Raw genomic sequence first — 18575 nt, 5'->3', positions numbered from 1 at the left:
AAGTGACTTACACTGCTGCTAGGATATGAGCAAGTTCTTTCGCATACTCTGTGTAGAATGGAAGCGGTATCCCATGTCCAGTGGCCTTTCCTCTTTGAGTAATTTCAGTTGCTCTTCTATCCTTTGGCCACTTATTTCGATGTCTGTGATTTTGTCATTCGTGCGACGATTTAGAAGACGAGCTATAATGTGATCTTTCTCTCTTAAAGAGACGTTTAGTATTTCGGTCATTCTTGTATCATTCTCTGTTCCATTGCCATTATGGTGACAGAGTGCCTGGACGGATGCATTCGATACGTTTACTAATTTGACAGAAGACCAGAACTCCTTAGGATTTTCTGTTAAAATGTTGGCTAGAGCTTTGTTTTCCTATTCGTTGAACGCTTCACGTATAGTCCTCCTTATGCTAATTTTGGCTTCGTTTAATTTTTGTTTATCAGGAGGCTTTGGCTACATTCAAATATGCAGAGAACTTCACAGGTCTCTTTGTTGTGGGAGCAGCTTCCTAAGACGGGTGTCGAAAGACGGTGGGTTTTTTTCCATCCCTCACAAGTTTGCTCGACACATACGTGTCTAAAGTGTATTGTACGATGCTCTTGAACCTCGTCCACTGATGCTCAACATTGTCGGTGCTGTACATGAAATTTTCGTGATGACCTGTCAGGTTAATCACAAATCTGTCTCTTGTCACTCATGCTAAACAGGAAGATCTTCCTGCCTTTCTTTGCATTCCTATTTACAGCCGTATTCAGTGATGTCATAACGGCCGTATTACCATTGATTCCCTGTTCTACGCTGACTGATTGTGAATCGAAATGTTCGAGCCTGTTTGCCACTAGCAATTCAAAGATTTTATCTTTACGAGTTGGTTCTCTAATTAACTGCTCAAGGTCATCAGAAATCTGTCTCTTGTCGCTCTTGCTAAAGACTCGATTCTCTGTCCCCACTATAAGTCCCAATCATTCGAGTCTCCCAGCCGGCAGCTGGTTAAGTTAAGAACTCCACTTAAAACTATAACGTTACCAGGGAAATAACGCGAAATATTCGCCTCAAGTGTTCCGCCATTATTATTGCGTGATATTCGATACCCATTTTGATCCACCTTTAATACTTACCTTCATCCATATTATTTCGCATTCTGGGTGTTTACTAATCTCACCAGATATTATCGTATTTTTATAGCTATATACACGTCTCCCCCACCACCGTTCAACCTATCTTAGCGATAAACATTCCAATCGGAATTTAGAATTTCACTGCAGTTAACCTCTGGATTCAGCCAGCTTTCTGTCCCCAGCATTATGTGGGAATTGTTAACGTTTATGAGATTAGTTCTGGAACCCTTCCGCAGACGCTCCTGCAGTTAGCTGATGCTATATTAACATTTTTTTGCTCCCATCTGCTTTAGTGAATGTTCCTCCGTCCGGACTCAGAACCCACCTTATCGGGCCTGTGGAGAGATTTCTCTAACATATAAAGTGCACATATGCTCGCCAAACGTTCTCCACTTACCTAGTGGCTGCTTCCTGCTTGTATGTACGCCTGACCTATTAACGGGTACCCTACAATTCTCCACCCGGTAGCGGAGATCTAGAAACTTGCATCCGATACCGCCGCAGAATCGTTCTGGTCCTCTGGCTTCTAGACCTTCCACTCTGCTCCATACCAGAGAAGCGCACTCGGATCTAGGACTGATGCTACTAAACGATAGCTCTGCATAACACAAACGTAAGTATAAAACTATACAAATATGTAGAACAATATTAGAGACAGATACAATCACAGGTGCAAATAAACGTACGTATATCTAAATTCTGATCAGAAATGCATAGCTCTGTGACCCCGTTCTTAAATATGCCTTCCTGACAAGCCCCATAAGGTACAGACAGCAACACCCACTAAATAATCGCCTTTAAAATGAATTCCACCGTAGTGTGTAAACAGTGACCGGTTATTTTTGCCTTAGGGTCACCTAGGAAGTGTAGCTAATTTAGTGAAATTATGTACAAAATAGTGAAATGTCAGTTCGAAAGGAAAAGGCTCGATGCAGTTCCTAGGCTATCTTTTCCGACCGTTGATCGTGGTGGGTAACCATCTTATCTATCATTTCCTGTCTTCATTTTATTTTCTTCTAATACTAACGATTTCACATAGCACACACCCTTTCCTTTAACTAATTTTCACTTTCTGTTTTGTGTAATTTTCTTTGTATCTCATTAACATTACATTGACTTTCATTTGCTGGAAATAGCATTTGCTTGTAATATGGAACAGTTTTTGTAATTAAATAATGACATTTCAATGCAATACGCTTTGAATTCCAAACTCCCCATAGTTACAAATGACCTCTCTATCGCCAGTGGATCCCATAAGGAGTCGTGGTTAAGTACTGCGCACAGTCATCAAGAGAATAAAGCACCAAATGAAAGAGACCTGATTCATGTTTTATCTGTCCCTGTTGTTTGGAACGACAGACTTGACGATCCTAACCAGATATAAAATTACAATGAAATCCAGACCATTAGCTGCTTACAAGCGTTGATAAATACCAACGGGGCCAGTTGAAAATGTGTGCCCCTCCAGGACTCGAACCTGGGATCTCCTGCTTACATGGCAGACGCTCTATTCGACTAAGCCATCGGGGGCACAGAGAATAGTACGACTGCAGGGACTTATCTCTGGCACGCTCCCCGTGAGACCCACAGGTCCAACTTACTGTCTACACACTACATTTGTAGTGCCCCTGCCTCCATACTCATTACTCGCGGCAGGCAATCTGCCGATTTTCGTAAGAGTTCGGGCAATGTGAGTGCATCCGCACTGAAGAAGGTCATTGGCCGGTAAGCCTTACCTATATGAAGATGGTATCTGTTCTTTCGGATTTCATGGTCGAGCGGCTGCTCATAAGCCTCACATCACGCCGGTAAATACGAAACGACGCCTCGCTTGGTGTAAGGAGCGTGAACATTGGACGATTGAACAGTGGAAAAACCTTGTGTGGAGTACGAATCACGGTAAACAATGTGGCGATCCGATGGTAGTATGTGGGTATGGAGAATGCCCGGTGAAATTCATCTGCCAGCGTGTGTAGTGCCAACAGTAAAATTCGGTGGCTGTGGTGTTATGGTGTGGTCGTGTTTTTCATGGAGGAGGCTTGCACGCCTGATGTTTTGAGTGATACTATCACAGCACAGGCCTACCTACTTTGATGTTTTAAGCACCTTCTTGATTCCCACTGTTGAAGAGCAATTCGGGGGTGGCGATTGCATCTTTCAGCACGATCGAGCACCAGTTCATAATGCACGGCCTGTGGCGGAGTGATTACACGATAGTAACATCCCTGTAATGGACTGGCCTGCACAGAGTCCTGACCTGAATCCTATAGAACACCTTTGGGATGTTTTGGAACGCCGACTTCGTGCCAGGCCTCACCGACCGACATCGATACCTCTCCTCAGTGCAGCACTCCGTGAAGAATGAGCTGCCATTCCCCAAGAAACCTCACAGCACCTAACTGAACGTATGCCTGCGAGAGTGAAAGCTGTCATCAAGGCTAAAGGTGGGCCAACACCATAATGAATTCCAGCATCAGGCATCCTTTTTGCTTTCTGTAGTGTTAAAGCTTGAGTTTGTCTCCAGTTCCAACTATAGTTATTCTTCCAACTCTTTTCAGTCTAGATATGTGACCGATATACATACAGGGCATATCCCTAGGTGTTGTTTATTCGCCCAGCAATGGCATATCCATACTTGTTTTAGCTGCGACGGGGTGACATACTGATGGATATTTAATTTTCTGTCAAGGTGAAGTCCTAAATATCCGCAGCTTGTCTGTCTAGGTATTGGCGTTTTGCCTATTCTAAGGAAAGTTTCAACGGCGACTGGGAGTTTGTAGCTGTTGCACGCACAAGTACTGCATTTCATAAAGGATCTACCTTTCTCTGTTTCTCTGGCGGAGCCCGGGGCTTCCTGACAACACGAGAACCCGAAGGTCATATGCTTACTTGACAACCGAATCTGTTTGGTCATTTCTCTACAGTAAATGAAGTATGGGGAAATTCGTTATTATTTTACAATGCCCTCCTATCACCCATGTGCCCCTGACAGTGGTAACGGAGGGTAAAAGAGTGCATCAGATACCCACAGATTCATTAACCATACGAACGTCAAAGGCCACCAAGGTGGCATGATCTCGTTTCCTCGGTGAGGTTATGACTGTACTAAGCGCCTGATTTGTCGCAGCATGAATTAAACGTTCCTGTGTGAAATGGAACTGTCACCGGCTAGGTTCCCTTGTAGCTCCCGTAAGCCGTAGTACAGTCGCGTTTCACGAACGTTGTCATATATTATGTAAATTCGTCTGTTGGTTTTACAGTCCGCGGGGACTATATCATCCGACTTCTCAATATAATATGACGCACCTTTGAAAATTTTGGAAGTCGTCCCGGTGTAAATGCTTCGTTCAGTGGATTCATAACAAAAATAACCACAGATGGTGATAAGGTGGGTGCAATCTCGACCCTTGTCCTTTCTTGAACTACGTTTTGTTGCATGAACACAAACTAATCATGCGTGAAGGTTCTGCCTCAACTCTAAGACCCGCCGTCGATAGAAATGAAACATTAATCCCCGTTTTCAAAAAAATGTGAGATTTATGGGGTGCTTTCAGTCTTCTCATTCTACACTAAGAGAGCTCTTTGTTTTTGTTTTCGCCTGATCCGAATCTTGCTGAGATGGTTTGTTAAATGACATTATTACGAGGTGCGTTCGTGGTGAAATCACTGCACACAGTGGGCATTGTATTAGGGCTTGATACATTGCTCACCTCCGTCCGATCGGTGTTATATGTAATCACTATATCTATCATCCTTTGAAAGTACACCTTGCGCAAATTAAACCCTTGTTCAGAGGGAAATACCCTCACGTTAGACAACTGCTGCCTCTGCATATATAGTATTACAGTCACAACTAGTCAGCCCAATCAGCACTGTCCAGTTACAAATTATGGTAAGAAGTTTATGACGAAACCCGTGGAGTAGGGGTAGCGACTTTGATTGGTCATCAGAAACGTCCTAAGGCCAGGGTTTGAATTTTGAATTATAATGGGCATTGGCGTCCGAAGATTTCCAGCATAAGAAGTCACCCACATTCTGCTTATGGCCCTGTCAAAGAAGGCGGAGAAGCGGAAAGAGGTTCAGGGCACTCTCTTGTCCTAAGGGTGGGAAACTGCCCTAAAGGCGGAAGAATCAGCAATGATCAACGGCATGAGGATGCAAAAGGCATTGGAAACCACTGCATTAAAGACACGTAACCTGTATCCACAGGACATGTGGCCTGCAATAGAAAAAGTGTCATGACAATGTCTCCATTGGCGAAAGATTCCGGATTAGTTCCTCATTCCGAACTCTGGGAGGGGACTGCCAAGGGGGAGGTGACCATGAGAAAACGATTGAATAATTTTTGATATTAGTTAGGAACAATCAACATGCAATGAAAGTACCGAGAACTGACGAGATAAGCTTGAAGTTCTCTAAGGATACAGATACAGCAATAAAGGATAGCTCAATAGGCAGTACAGCTGAAGAGGAATGAATATCTCTAAAAGGGACCATAACAGAAGTCGAAGAGAAAAACATAGGTATAAAGAAGGTAACTGCCAAGTGTTATATGTAATCACTATATCTATCATCCTTTGAAAGTATACCTTGCGCAAATTAAACCCTTGTTTATAAACATATAACAGAAGAAATACCTCAGCTGATCAATGAAAAGAGGAAATACAAAAATGTTCAGGGAAATTCAGAACTACAGAAATACAAGTCGCTGAGGAAGGAAATAAATAGGAAGACGAAATGGCGGCATGAAAAATGAGGAGATATCGAAAAAGAAATGATTCTCGGAAGGACTGACTCAGCATACAGGGTAGTCAAAACAACCTTCGGTGACATTGAAAGCAAGAGTCGTAACATTATGAGCGCAACAGGAATTCCACTGTCAAAGGCAGAGGAGAGAGCGTATAGGTGGAAAGAGTACATTGAGAGCCTCTATGAGGACGAAGATTTTTCTGATGGTATAGATGAAGAAACAGAAGTCGATTTAAAAAGGTGGGGATCCAGTATTAGAATCATAATCTAAAAGACCTTTGAAGGACTTAAGGTCAAATAAGGTAGAAGGGGTAGATAACATGCCATCAGAATTTTTAAAATCATCGGGGGATATGAGAACAAAACGACTATTTACGTTGGTGTGTAGAATGTATGAGTCTGGCGATATACCATCTGACATCCGGGAAAATAGCATCCACTCAGTTCCGAAGACTGCAAGAGCTGACAAATGCGAGAATTATCGCACAACCAGCTTAACAGCTCATGCAGCCAAGTTCCTGACAAGAATAATACACAGAAGAATAGAAAAGAAAGTTGAAAATATGCTAGATGACAATCAGTTCCGCTTTAGAAAATTCTGACATTGCGATTGATAATGGAAGCAAGACTAAAGAAAAATCGTGACACGTTCATAGGATACATCGACCTGGAATAGGGTTTGACAGTGTAAAATGGTGCAAGATGTCCTAAACTCTGAGAAAAGTAGTGGTAAGTTATAGGGAGAGGCGGGTAATATACAATATGTACAAGAGCCAAGAGGGAATAATAAGAGAAGACGACCAAGAACAAAGTGCTCGGATTAAAAAGGGTATAAGACAAGGATGTAGTCTTTCGTCCATACTGGTCAATATGAACATCGAAGAAGCAAATAAAAGAAAGATTCAGGAGTGGAATTAAACTTCAAGGTGAAAGGATATCAATGATACGATTCGCTGATGACATTGCTATCCTCAGTGAAAGTGAAGAAGAATTACATGATCTGCTGAATGGAATGAACAATCCAATGAGTACAGAATATATATTGAGAGTAAATCGAAGAAAGACGAAAGTAATGAGAAGTAGCAAAAATTAGAACAGGGAGATTAACATCAGGGTTGATGGTCGCGAAGTAGATGAAGTTAAGGAATTCTGCTACCTAGGCAGTAAAATAACCAATGATGCACGGAGCAAGCAGGACATCAAAAGAATACTAGCACTGGCAAAAAGAGCATTCCTGGGCAAGAGAATTGTACTAATCACATAGGCCTTCATTTGAGGAAGAAATTTCTGAGAATGTACGTCTGGAGTACGACATTGGATAGTAGTGAAAGATGGACTGCGGAAAAACTGGAACAGAACAGAATCGAAGTATTTGAGATGTGGCGCTACAGACGAATCTTGAAAATCTGTTGGACTGATAAGGTAAGGAATGAGGAGATTCCGCACAGAATAGGAGAGGGAAGGAATATATGTAAAACACTGTCAAGGAGAAGGGGCAGGATGATAGCACAATTATTAAGACATTAGAGAATGTCTTTCATGGTACTAGAGGGAGCTGTAGAAGGCAAAAACTGCTGAGGAGGACAGAGATTGGAATACATACAGCAAATAATTGAGGATGTAGGTTGCAAGTGCTACTCTGAGATGAAGAGGTTGGCACAGCACAGGAATTCATGGCGGGTCATATCAAACCAGTCACAAGACTGATGACACAAAAAGAAAACGACTTTCTTTTGGATACTATTATGGCTGTGTCACTGCTACCGTCTGCTAGTCCGTAGTAACCGGCACGTTGATAAGGTCCTTCACGCAGAAATACGTTTTTCTCAAAGAACTCCCTCAAGTTGGGAGTCCTTATCGTCGCGTAGCTGGCTGTCCAAAGAGAAAGGAACTGGCGGTTATATCGGCTGTTACTAGAACAGTGTAGAGCTAATCATTACGACACGTATTTAATAGCGTTCTGATCCATATTTGGAGCGCATGATATGGACTCCACAGGTCCTTGGTAGGTTTTCGGATGCATGTACCATCAGGTCACTCAGTATCCGTAAATTATGGACCGGTTGTTTATGTGCGCAGAGCTAGCGCCCGACAGAGTCGTAGGTTTGTTTCGTTGGGTCCATACCAAGAGAATTTGGTGGCCAAGACATCAGAGTAAGTTCACTATTATGCTCTTCAAATCGCTGCACCGCGATTCTGGCATTGTGGCACAGATAGTTATCCTGCAGGAAGATACCGCCGTCGCGGAAGACAAGCATGAAGGGTTTCGAATGTTTCACAGTAATAGTCACGTAGTTCACAGCTGTTACGGTGCCTTGAATTACTACTACATATGTACCACAGAAGCCCAAGCGAAAATCCCCGACAGCATAAGGCCGCCTTCACCGACGTGCGTCCGTGGCGCGGTGCATGATACGAACATTTGTTCGTCTGGATGACAACGTGTCCGGACACGACTATCGACGTCGTGTAACAAGAAACGTGGCTCATCCGATCCAGCGACACGTTTCTATTGATGCAAGGTCCGGTGTCAACGATCTCATGTCCACTGCAAGCGCAATTGACGATGTCGTTGGTTCAACATGGGAAATCGTACGGGTAGCGTGCCGTGGAGGCTGATGTTGAACAATGTCCGCTGAACTGCGTGTTACGAGACACTGGTGGCTGCAGCGGGATTATACTCTGTCGTCAAGATAACAGTGCCCCCAACCGCAGCTACATAAATTTCTTTGCTGTACAGATACTGTAAACTGAAGAGGTGCTCACCACTGATAGCCACAGTTAAAATATATTGGGAGCCGAACTGTATGATTTCAGTACCTCATAATTAAATGCAATTACTGAAGCTTCGGTTTTAAGGAGTCCAGTTATAAACATGTTCCCTGCTGCAATAGGACGTTTGCGGCCTGACCTCACATAGAGCTCTTGCAGGCATACAATGTCTACGCGCAATTCCATGGTTTTTCTTACACTTAGCTGTAAGAGCCCGGTACTCTACAGGCGCCTTCGGTAGACGATGCGTTTAGTCCAGATAATACTCTGCCGTTAGTACATTAACTCACTGTAGACTATTTGTCTGGCTGAGCAACTCATTTCGTCTGAAACAGGTCTATATCACGAAGGTATGAGCTATGGAAAGTGGTTGAAGACATGATGCCTGTTTGGAGGTTGTTGGACGTTAGGACGATGCTGTCCGTCTATTATAATGTGTGGTAGGCAAGAGCTCCCGTACGATAGTTTATAGGGGAGGGGCGGCAAGACCTGGGTGTATGGAGCATTTTTAATATTTTGGAAGACGAATGGTGATTTCTGGTAGCCAAAAAAGAAAAGGATCCAGGCCACACCCTGTTAAAAACCTACGTTATACCGACTTTTCAATCATTTACTTGAAACTAAAACGCCTTACTACATCATATTTTTATACTTTTCCTTCCTCTGGGAGATAGAGGGGGCCGTCCCCCCCCCCCTCCCCCCCACCACCACCACCACCTTGTCCCCGGGCGTGGGCGCCCTTCGTGGTAGGTCATATATTCTCCATCTGAAGCACCAGCTTTCGTCACATGTCGTAGTCGTCACAAACTTCTCCTAGTAGAACAGCACATTTTATGCACTAATCTTGGTCGCCTCTACTTCAGTTCACTACGCAAATGGTTGAATAGCATTTCGTAATAATAAGAGACACTCATCTCTCCGAACTTTCCCAGATATTCAATTTCTATAACCTCCTCAAAGCAATCGCCATCACCTTACCGCTTACAAAACTGTTTCACTTTCATCAACTTATGATTTTACTACGGCGTTATAATCATGAATTAACGGTTAGTGTACAGATTGACAACAAAGTGGTAGGTTCTTCGGATTATTCCTCATCCACTAATGACTTTGAAACGTTCTTGCTCAAGTTAGTTTCGTCTAGAAATAGCAAATTATTATCCATCACGCACTCAGCATTCTCACACGCAGACCTGTATTCCCATGTAGTGTTCCCGCACAGTTGACATGTCCAACATTTCAACATGCAACTGTTCCTACAAGGCTATACTCCGGAGAAATTGTTTCAAGAAACATCTGATGACGGTTTGATTTACATTCACGGTTAAAATAGATCTCCTGTTCATAAATGCTTTCCTGTTATCGCCAGCCTGGATTTTATATCCTCTCTACTTCGACCATCGTCAATATTTTGCTGCTGTAATGTTAAAACTCATCTACGATTTTCAGTGACTCATTTTGTAATCTAATTTCATCCGCATTATTTGATTTAACATGACTAAACTCCACTACTTTTGTTGATTCTTTTTTGTTTTCAAGACACTAACATTTCCACTGCTCTTCCCAGTCAGCTGCAGTCTCTAAGGTAATTTTAATGTAGACGGCGGAAGTTAACATTTTTAATTCTTCTCGTGATCTTTAATTTAATTTCCAAACTTCTCTTTGGTTTCCTTTTCTGCTTACTCAACATGCAGATCGAATAATACGGGAGATAGGCTATAACCCTGTCTCATTCCCTCGATTTCTGTCTACCTTTCATTTCTTTCGACTCCTTACCGACGTCACCTGCTTCTACTAAATGCGTCATACCGATCACTCAAGGCAGGTGCCGAGCTTTTCTTTAAACTCTGGACAACAGCGTAAAAAACATCTCTCATATGGACTGCCAAATCGCTCCATAAAATGTCACGCTAATCGTTGCAAATTCCACTGCGTCCTCTTCATTTACGTAGTGTTTGACTTACTCACATATAAAGCTACTAAATTCAAATTTTCTACTGTGCGTCATTTCGTGTAGTTACATAACAGATAATAGGTTGACACAGTTCGTAAATCTAACAAAGCGATCCCACGCACCTGCGTCATACACTGCGCTGAGCTGCAAATATGTAACTTGTGCAAACTGTTTTTAATTACGAGCTTCTGCCGTCGTTACATTGTGTTGACTCTAGGGAGGGCTTGCTGCTCGTGGTAAAACTGAAACTGGCTATCCTTTCATCCTGTCGTGAACAGATTTTGTCTTCTGATATAAAATCACTCAGTTATCTCTAACAGTATACAGCGTCATGAACAATAATCAAAATAGTGTTATGTGAACGCTCGTGTTTGTTTTCCCAAAAACGTTCGTCCACAAGGGGAGCATATATGATGTATCATATAATAAGATTGCTATGCATTAATGTGACAGTACGAGAGAGAGAGAGAGAGAGAGAGAGAGAGAAAGATATTATTTATATTACATCTGTGTATATCATAGAAAATCGATAATTCATGAGCGACAAGAATTTCATTGACACTAAGATCAATAAAACTTCGTTCATTTAAAAAAGGTACTTGTTATTTCCACAAACAACGTATACTCAAGTATGATCAGTTAATGAATACCAGCTCGAGAACAATTCCGACGGGAGCGTTCAGTTCTAATTAAATAATTTGATGCTTTCGGAAATGTCGTGTGGCTAGGGCCTCCCGTCGGGTAGACCGTTCACCTGGTGCAGGTCTTTCGATTTGACGCCACTTCGGCGACCTGCGTGTCGATGAGGATGAAATGATGATGATTAGGACAACACAACACCCAGTCCCTGAGCGGAGAAAATTTCCGACCCAGCCGGGAATCGAACCCGGGCCCTTAGGATTGACAGTCTGTCACGCTGACCACTCAGCTACCGGGGCGGACCTTCCATCGGAAAGGAAGTGTTTCTAAGAGCTGAAGGCAAATCTGATTGCTATGCAACAGAGCCCCGACGAATATTTCTTGGCAACTTTATCATTTTCAGCTTCAATACAGCATCTGCAGCAGCTGGAGCAGATCGCCATTACAACGGAATCGTAGAGTGTGAAGGCAGTTACACCCATCGCCACCGGTGTATGTATTCACTACAACAGAACACACACACAGACAATCACTCATACATATAAAGCCACGACACAAGTTGGTGTGGGAAACATCTCAGTATAAAAGGCTAAGTATAGACAAAATACAAATAACAGTAAGTGAAGATAGCTGAGTGATTTTATGCTGAACACAGGACACGTGTTACCGTTTAACGGACGTGCTGGATAAGTCGAATTTACGCTTAAAGTTAATCTACCTACGTAACTCAAAGAATGAGTACAACGGGATGGTTAAAATGGCTCTGAGTACTATGGGACTTAACTGCTGTGGTCATCAGTCCCCTAGAACTTAGAACTACTTAAGCCCAACTAACCCAAGGACACCACACACATCCATGCCCGAAGCAGGATTCGAACCTGCGACCGTAGCGGTCGCGCGGTTCCAGACTGTAGCGCCTAGAACCGCTCGGCCACTCTGGTCAGCACAACGGGATGCAGGAGAAAGTAGCAGTATTATGCATTACTCTCATTAAATAAAACATACAAGGTTGTTCTATGATGAAATGATTTTTCAGAGTTCTAGATGCTATAAGCACCTTTCGGATTCATACAATAAATTACTGCAGAATAAAACGTGTCTGGGACTGAACTGTTAAGCATCTTCACAAAATCAGTCGTGAGAGCACCGAGCGGACGATGTCCTAACAGGAGAAACAGACTTACTATTCATTAGTAGCGTGAATAATTCCGAGAAACTCGTGCGATTTTTCCAAGAAAGAACGTTTTTGCTCATTGAGTTACGCTGTCCACAAATTGTAAACGACGGAAGAGTATCACACTTTCTGTTACCTCTCAGGTTTTCTCAGCGTGATGGATTAATGGTATGCTTTTGGGTTTCAATCGAGTTGATGAGCCCATTTTCATGCACAGTATTTCTGCGAGCGATCCAGCAGTCTTCTTCGTGCTCTGCAAGCATCAGTATGTTACCTATTCTGTTTGTCCCTAGGAATCTGTCCTTCGCGGGTTAGCATTTACTGACTCAACACCCTTGATACAGCATGTGATCAGAGTTATGCGGACACCAGTATGAGATGCGTAGTTGACCGCTAGATGTCACGAGATACGGACCGCCAGTGTAAAAGGAGGCGAAGAGTATTGTGCTGTCGGTAGAGAAGCGGTAACAGCAGAGTGGGTCTGTCACCTGAACTCAGTGACTCTGAAAGTGGATTAGTCATTGGATGTCACCAGATGTCATCAGGGACATTTCCACCTATCGGACGCTGCCCAGGTCGGTGGTTGGTGATATGACGGTGAAGTGCAAAAGTGAGGGAACGTCCACAGCAAAACCATACATCTACATGGATACACTACAAATCACATTTAGGTGTTTGGCAGAGGGTTCATCGAAACACCTTCACAATTCTCTGTTACTCCAGTCTCATATAGCGCGCGGAAAAAACGAACACCTACATCTTTCTGCACGAGCTCTGATTTCCCTTAGTTTATCATGGTGATCGTTTCTCCCTATGTAGGTCGGTATCAACGAAATATTTTCGCTTTCACAGGAGAAAGTTGGTGACTGGAATTTCGTGAGAAGATTCCGCCGCAATGGAAAACGCCTTTCCTTTAATGATGTCCACCCCAAATCCTGTATTATTTCAGTGACACTCTCTCCCCTATTTCGCGATAGTAAAAACGGGCAGCCATTCTGTGAACTTTTTCGGTGTACTCCGTCAATCCTGTTACGTAAGGATCCCACACCGCGCAGCAGTATTCTAAAAGAGAACATATAAGCGTAGTGTAGGCAGTCTCCTTAGTAGATCTGTTACATTTTCTAAGTGTCCTGCCAATAAAACGTAGTCCTTGGTTAGCCTTCCCCACAACATTTTCTATGTTTTCCTTCCAATTCAAGTTGTTCGTAATTGTAATTCCTGGGCATTTAGTTGGATTTACGGCCTTTAGATCTGACTTATTTATCGTTTAGCCGGAGTTTAACGGATTCCTTTAGCACTCATGTGGATGACCTCTCACTTTTCGTTATTTAGAGTCAATTACGGAGGGTTACTGCAAAAATTCGCATGAAATGAAGAAATCAGTAGTGGGTTCCAGAGTGCTACCGGCAGTCCAGTCAGCAATGTGTCTACGCGTAGAGAGCTAAAACGGATGGGGTGAAGTGGTCGAGCAGCTCCTCAAAAGCCACACATTACTGTGGTCAAAGCTAAGCGATGCCTAAGGTGGCGCACAGAGTGACGGCACTGCACAATGAATGACTGGGAACGAGTCATTTGGAGTGGTGAATCACGCTCTACCTCCTGGTATTCCGATGAAAGGTTTTAGGTTTGGCGAACGCCTGGAGAACGTGACGTACTGTCACGTGTAGTGCCAGCAGTGGTTTGGGGGGTGGTCCCATTGTTACATTTACACGAACACTTAATGGAAAAGGGTAGGAACAAATTTTACAGCAGTGAGTACTGCGTATAGCAGAGGAACAGTTTGGAGGCGATGATCGTTTGTGTAAGCATGTCTGTGCACACTGTCATAAAACAGGATGTGCCAAGCATTGGTTTGTCGTTAGTAACACTCATGAAATGGACTGGTCTACCCAGAGTCCCGACCTCAACCCAGTGGCACACTTTCTGAATGACAAAGAACGTCGACCTATCTCCAGACCACAGCGTCCAATATCACAAACTTCTCCGGCTTCGCCTCTTGGGGAATAATGAGCGATCATTCCTCCACAACCCTCTATTGATATTCACTAATCGGAGTTCCAGTACTTATTTTTCATTAGTCTCGCAGCAGGTAATTATTCGACGGTCCCTGTCTATCAGTATGTGGCTTCTGCCTCGTTTTGGTTTAGCCGTGGATGTTCCCTAACTTTTGCACTTCTCAGTCGCATCACCAACCGTGGACTTGGGCGGCTTCAGATAGTTTGAAATGTCCCTAATGACTTTGTCACTCTAATCGGAGTCCAGATACTTTTGATCATATAGTGTGTCTGCGATACTGATAATCGGGAGAGGGTATTACGTGTTTCTTACTATGTTTCCTGTCTGCAAGTCATGACTTCTGAAGTGTTGTGGCTACTGACTTTTGACCGTGTGAAGTTTAAGAAGTACCAGCTGCGAGACTGCTGAAAATTAAGTACGCTGTCTACGATCTACAATAGTGCTGGTCAAAATACTCTGTCTCTCTCCTCTCTCTCTCTCTCTCTCTCTCTCTCTCTCTCTCTCTCTCTCTCTCTCTCACACACACACACACACACACACACACACACACAATTGAGATTTAGTTGGGGTGTCAAGAAAATAAAGAAGTGTATCAGGGGCGCAGACTATAATGGAACACTTAATTATGACTGTACTGAAACATGAGTTGTATGTGCGTGGTATAGCTACACATGGTCGTAGACGGTAGATGATCCGAAGATATAAGGAAGGCCCGACACGAAGAACTAATAAAAGGTGAGTAGACGGCGTCAGCAAACACACAGAAGCTGCTGGAGACCGTAATGCGTTGGAGACTCTAAAGGAGGCCTTTATTCAGCAAAGGGTGTCAAATAACGGATGGCGATGACTATGTTTATTGCAACCGTAAAGTAATCGTATATGCGTAAAAATCAAGTATTCGTCTTTCTGTTCAATATTTCACCGAAAGATAAAGAAATATTTGTAAAGGAGTTTGCGGCTTATCGTTTACAGTAGTTCTAATACCGACACGTCTCAGTTGAACCCTGGAGCAAGGAAGGCCACTTGGAGAATCTCCTCACCAGAAGAGACATTGCTCACGTTTTGTCATTCACTGACATTTCTGGGTCTATGATTTTATGATCTTCTCGGAGCCATATATTTAACAGTTAAAGTTTCAACGTCAGGTTTTAATAGTTCGGAAAATTGCAATCTATAATATACTGTAATTCGTCCTGAGAGGACTGTCACACCCACCAATAAGCAATGACATTTTAATGACTCGAATTCTCTGGAAGGCTACTGCAGAAATATAAATTCTCTCACTTTATGGTTATGGGCAACAACCGTGATATATTGTCAGTAGGGAAAAAGATCCAGGTTGCAACGACAATAGAGGCTTTATTGCCGCGTTTCGCCTCTTTGAAGCATCTTCAGAATTTGTTTAGGTACTGCGCGTAACGCATTACTCGTAATAAGCCAAAACTTTTGGATTTCCACCTTCGACGAAACAGCTATGCTACGCAGATATGCTATAATAGGGCCATACTTCTAATTTTGACGCAAATTTTGGAATATAAATTGTAGTGGCTACAATTCCTAAACAAATTCTGAAGATGTCTCAAAAAGCGAAACGCGTCATTGAAGCTTCTGCTGTCGTTCCAATCTGGACTGTTTTTTACTACCGCTGTTGCAGAAACTACACTCCTGGAAATTGAAATAAGAACACCGTGAATTCATTGTCCCAGGAAGGGGAAACTTTATTGACACATTCCTGGGGTCAGATACATCACATGATCACACTGACAGAACCACAGGCACATAGACACAGGCAACAGAGCATGCACAATGTCGGCACTAGTACAGTGTATATCCACCTTTCGCAGCAATGCAGGCTGCTATTCTCCCATGGAGACGATCGTAGAGATGCTGGATGTAGTCCTGTGGAACGGCTTGCCATGCCATTTCCACCTGGCGCCTCAGTTGGACCAGCGTTCGTGCTGGACGTGCAGACCGCGTGAGACGACGCTTCATCCAGTCCCAAACATGCTCAATGGGGGACAGATCCGGAGATCTTGCTGGCCAGGGTAGTTGACTTACACCTTCTAGAGCACGTTGGGTGGCACGGGATACATGCGGACGTGCATTGTCCTGTTGGAACAGCAAGTTCCCTTGCCGGTCTAGGAATGGTAGAACGATGGGTTCGATGACGGTTTGGATGTACCGTGCACTATTCAGTGTCCCCTCGACGATCACCAGTGGTGTACGGCCAGTGTAGGAGATCGCTCCCCACACCATGATGCCGGGTGTTGGCCCTGTGTGCCTCGGTCGTATGCAGTCCTGATTGTGGCGCTCACCTGCACGGCGCCAAACACGCATACGACCATCATTGGCACCAAGGCAGAAGCGACTCTCATCGCTGAAGACGACACGTCTCCATTCGTCCCTCCATTCACGCCTGTCGCGACACCACTGGAGGCGGGCTGCACGATGTTGGGGCGTGAGCGGAAGACGGCCTAACGGTGTGCGGGACCGTAGCCCAGCTTCATGGAGACGGTTGCGAATGGTCCTCGCCGATACCCCAGGAGCAACAGTGTCCCTAATTTGCTGGGAAGTGGCGGTGCGGTCCCCTACGGCACTGCGTAGGATCCTACGGTCTTGGCGTGCATCCGTGCGTCGCTGCGGTCCGGTCCCAGGTCGACGGGCACGTGCACCTTCCGCCGACCACTGGCGACAACATCGATGTACTGTGGAGACCTCACGCCCCACGTGTTGAGCAATTCGGCGGTACGTCCACCCGGCCTCCCGCATGCCCACTATACGCCCTCGCTCAAAGTCCGTCAACTGCACATACGGTTCACGTCCACGCTGTCGCGGCATGCTACCAGTGTTAAAGACTGCGATGGAGCTCCGTATGCCACGGCAAACTGGCTGACACTGACGGCGGCGGTGCACAAATGCTGCGCAGCTAGCGCCATTCGACGGCCAACACCGCGGTTCCTGGTGTGTCCGCTGTGCCGTGCGTGTGATCATTGCTTGTACAGCCCTCTCGCAGTGTCAGGAGCAAGTATGGTGGGTCTGACACACCGGTGTCAATGTGTTCTTTTTTCCATTTCCAGGAGTGTAATCCACAACAAATGATCAGCTGATGCCAGAGAAGAGCATGCGATTAGGCTGTAGGACAGATCGACGGACTAGCACAATCCTGGAGACGCTGTCGTTATGGAACTGAAAGGGTTGCGCACATTCATAGTAGTTTTCGGGCGTACGGCTACAATGAAGCCTTGAGCTAATATGATTTTTCTGCTGAATTGTGAATTGAATTGCAGTGGTAAATACAACGCCTTACACCCGAAAAGTGACAGATAAAAATCCTAGTACTGACTAGGGATCGAACCCAAGACTTTGAGTTCTGTATCTTTGCACTTTACCATTGATTCACAGAGCCGCCCACGTTGCGTAAATGCAGTAGTAAAAGAATTCATTAATCTCTGTTGTGTTCTGAGGAAGACTATAGTGTCCATCACTTACTAACTTTGAAACTTTTGCCTGTTTTAATTCTGTCTTCTGCAGAACACAAAACGTTTTCCTGTCAGACTTACTTTAGTTCTAGAAAGTTTACGGTGTTATTATTTTAGGTCTAGACTATTACGTTTCACTCTGTTTTCGTCGCAATTCTTTAACTAACGGGTGTCATTAATTGCTATTTTTTTCCTGGTCACGGTCACTGGATATAAAGCATAAGTCTTTAATGAGGTATAACTACTGTTACGCTCTACCAAAACTGGGTCGGTAGTTCTGGTACACTACATAAATGACGCAGTAAATGGTAGGATTACGGTAGTGTTGGTGCATTGGTAGAGAAAGAAATATAAATGAATGTGTTAGACAGAAACTAGGAGCCGATGATTTCTCTTCGTTTCTTTGTTTGTTTTTCACTTAATTAGAACCGTACATAACCCAATGTTAGTCCATTGTGTATTTTATACCCTCATAGTATATAAATTGCATTTTACAAGTAATAAAAATTAGTTGATCGCGTAATTTTTGCGTCTTTATGAAACCAAAGCAAATACTTTTGATGCAAGTAAAGTTCGCATGCACAAACATAAAAAACATACAATTATATATATATATAAAATTGTCGTTATTTTTTTCTCAACAGAACGTTCTTCGTCATGATCAAAGGCAACAGTTT

This window comes from Schistocerca serialis, chromosome 2 (genome assembly GCF_023864345.2).
Source record: "Schistocerca serialis cubense isolate TAMUIC-IGC-003099 chromosome 2, iqSchSeri2.2, whole genome shotgun sequence".
In the NCBI taxonomy this organism is placed as follows: Eukaryota; Metazoa; Arthropoda; class Insecta; order Orthoptera; family Acrididae; genus Schistocerca; species Schistocerca serialis.
The sequence above is the reverse complement of the archived record's forward strand: the minus strand, read 5'-3'. Positions refer to the sequence as shown.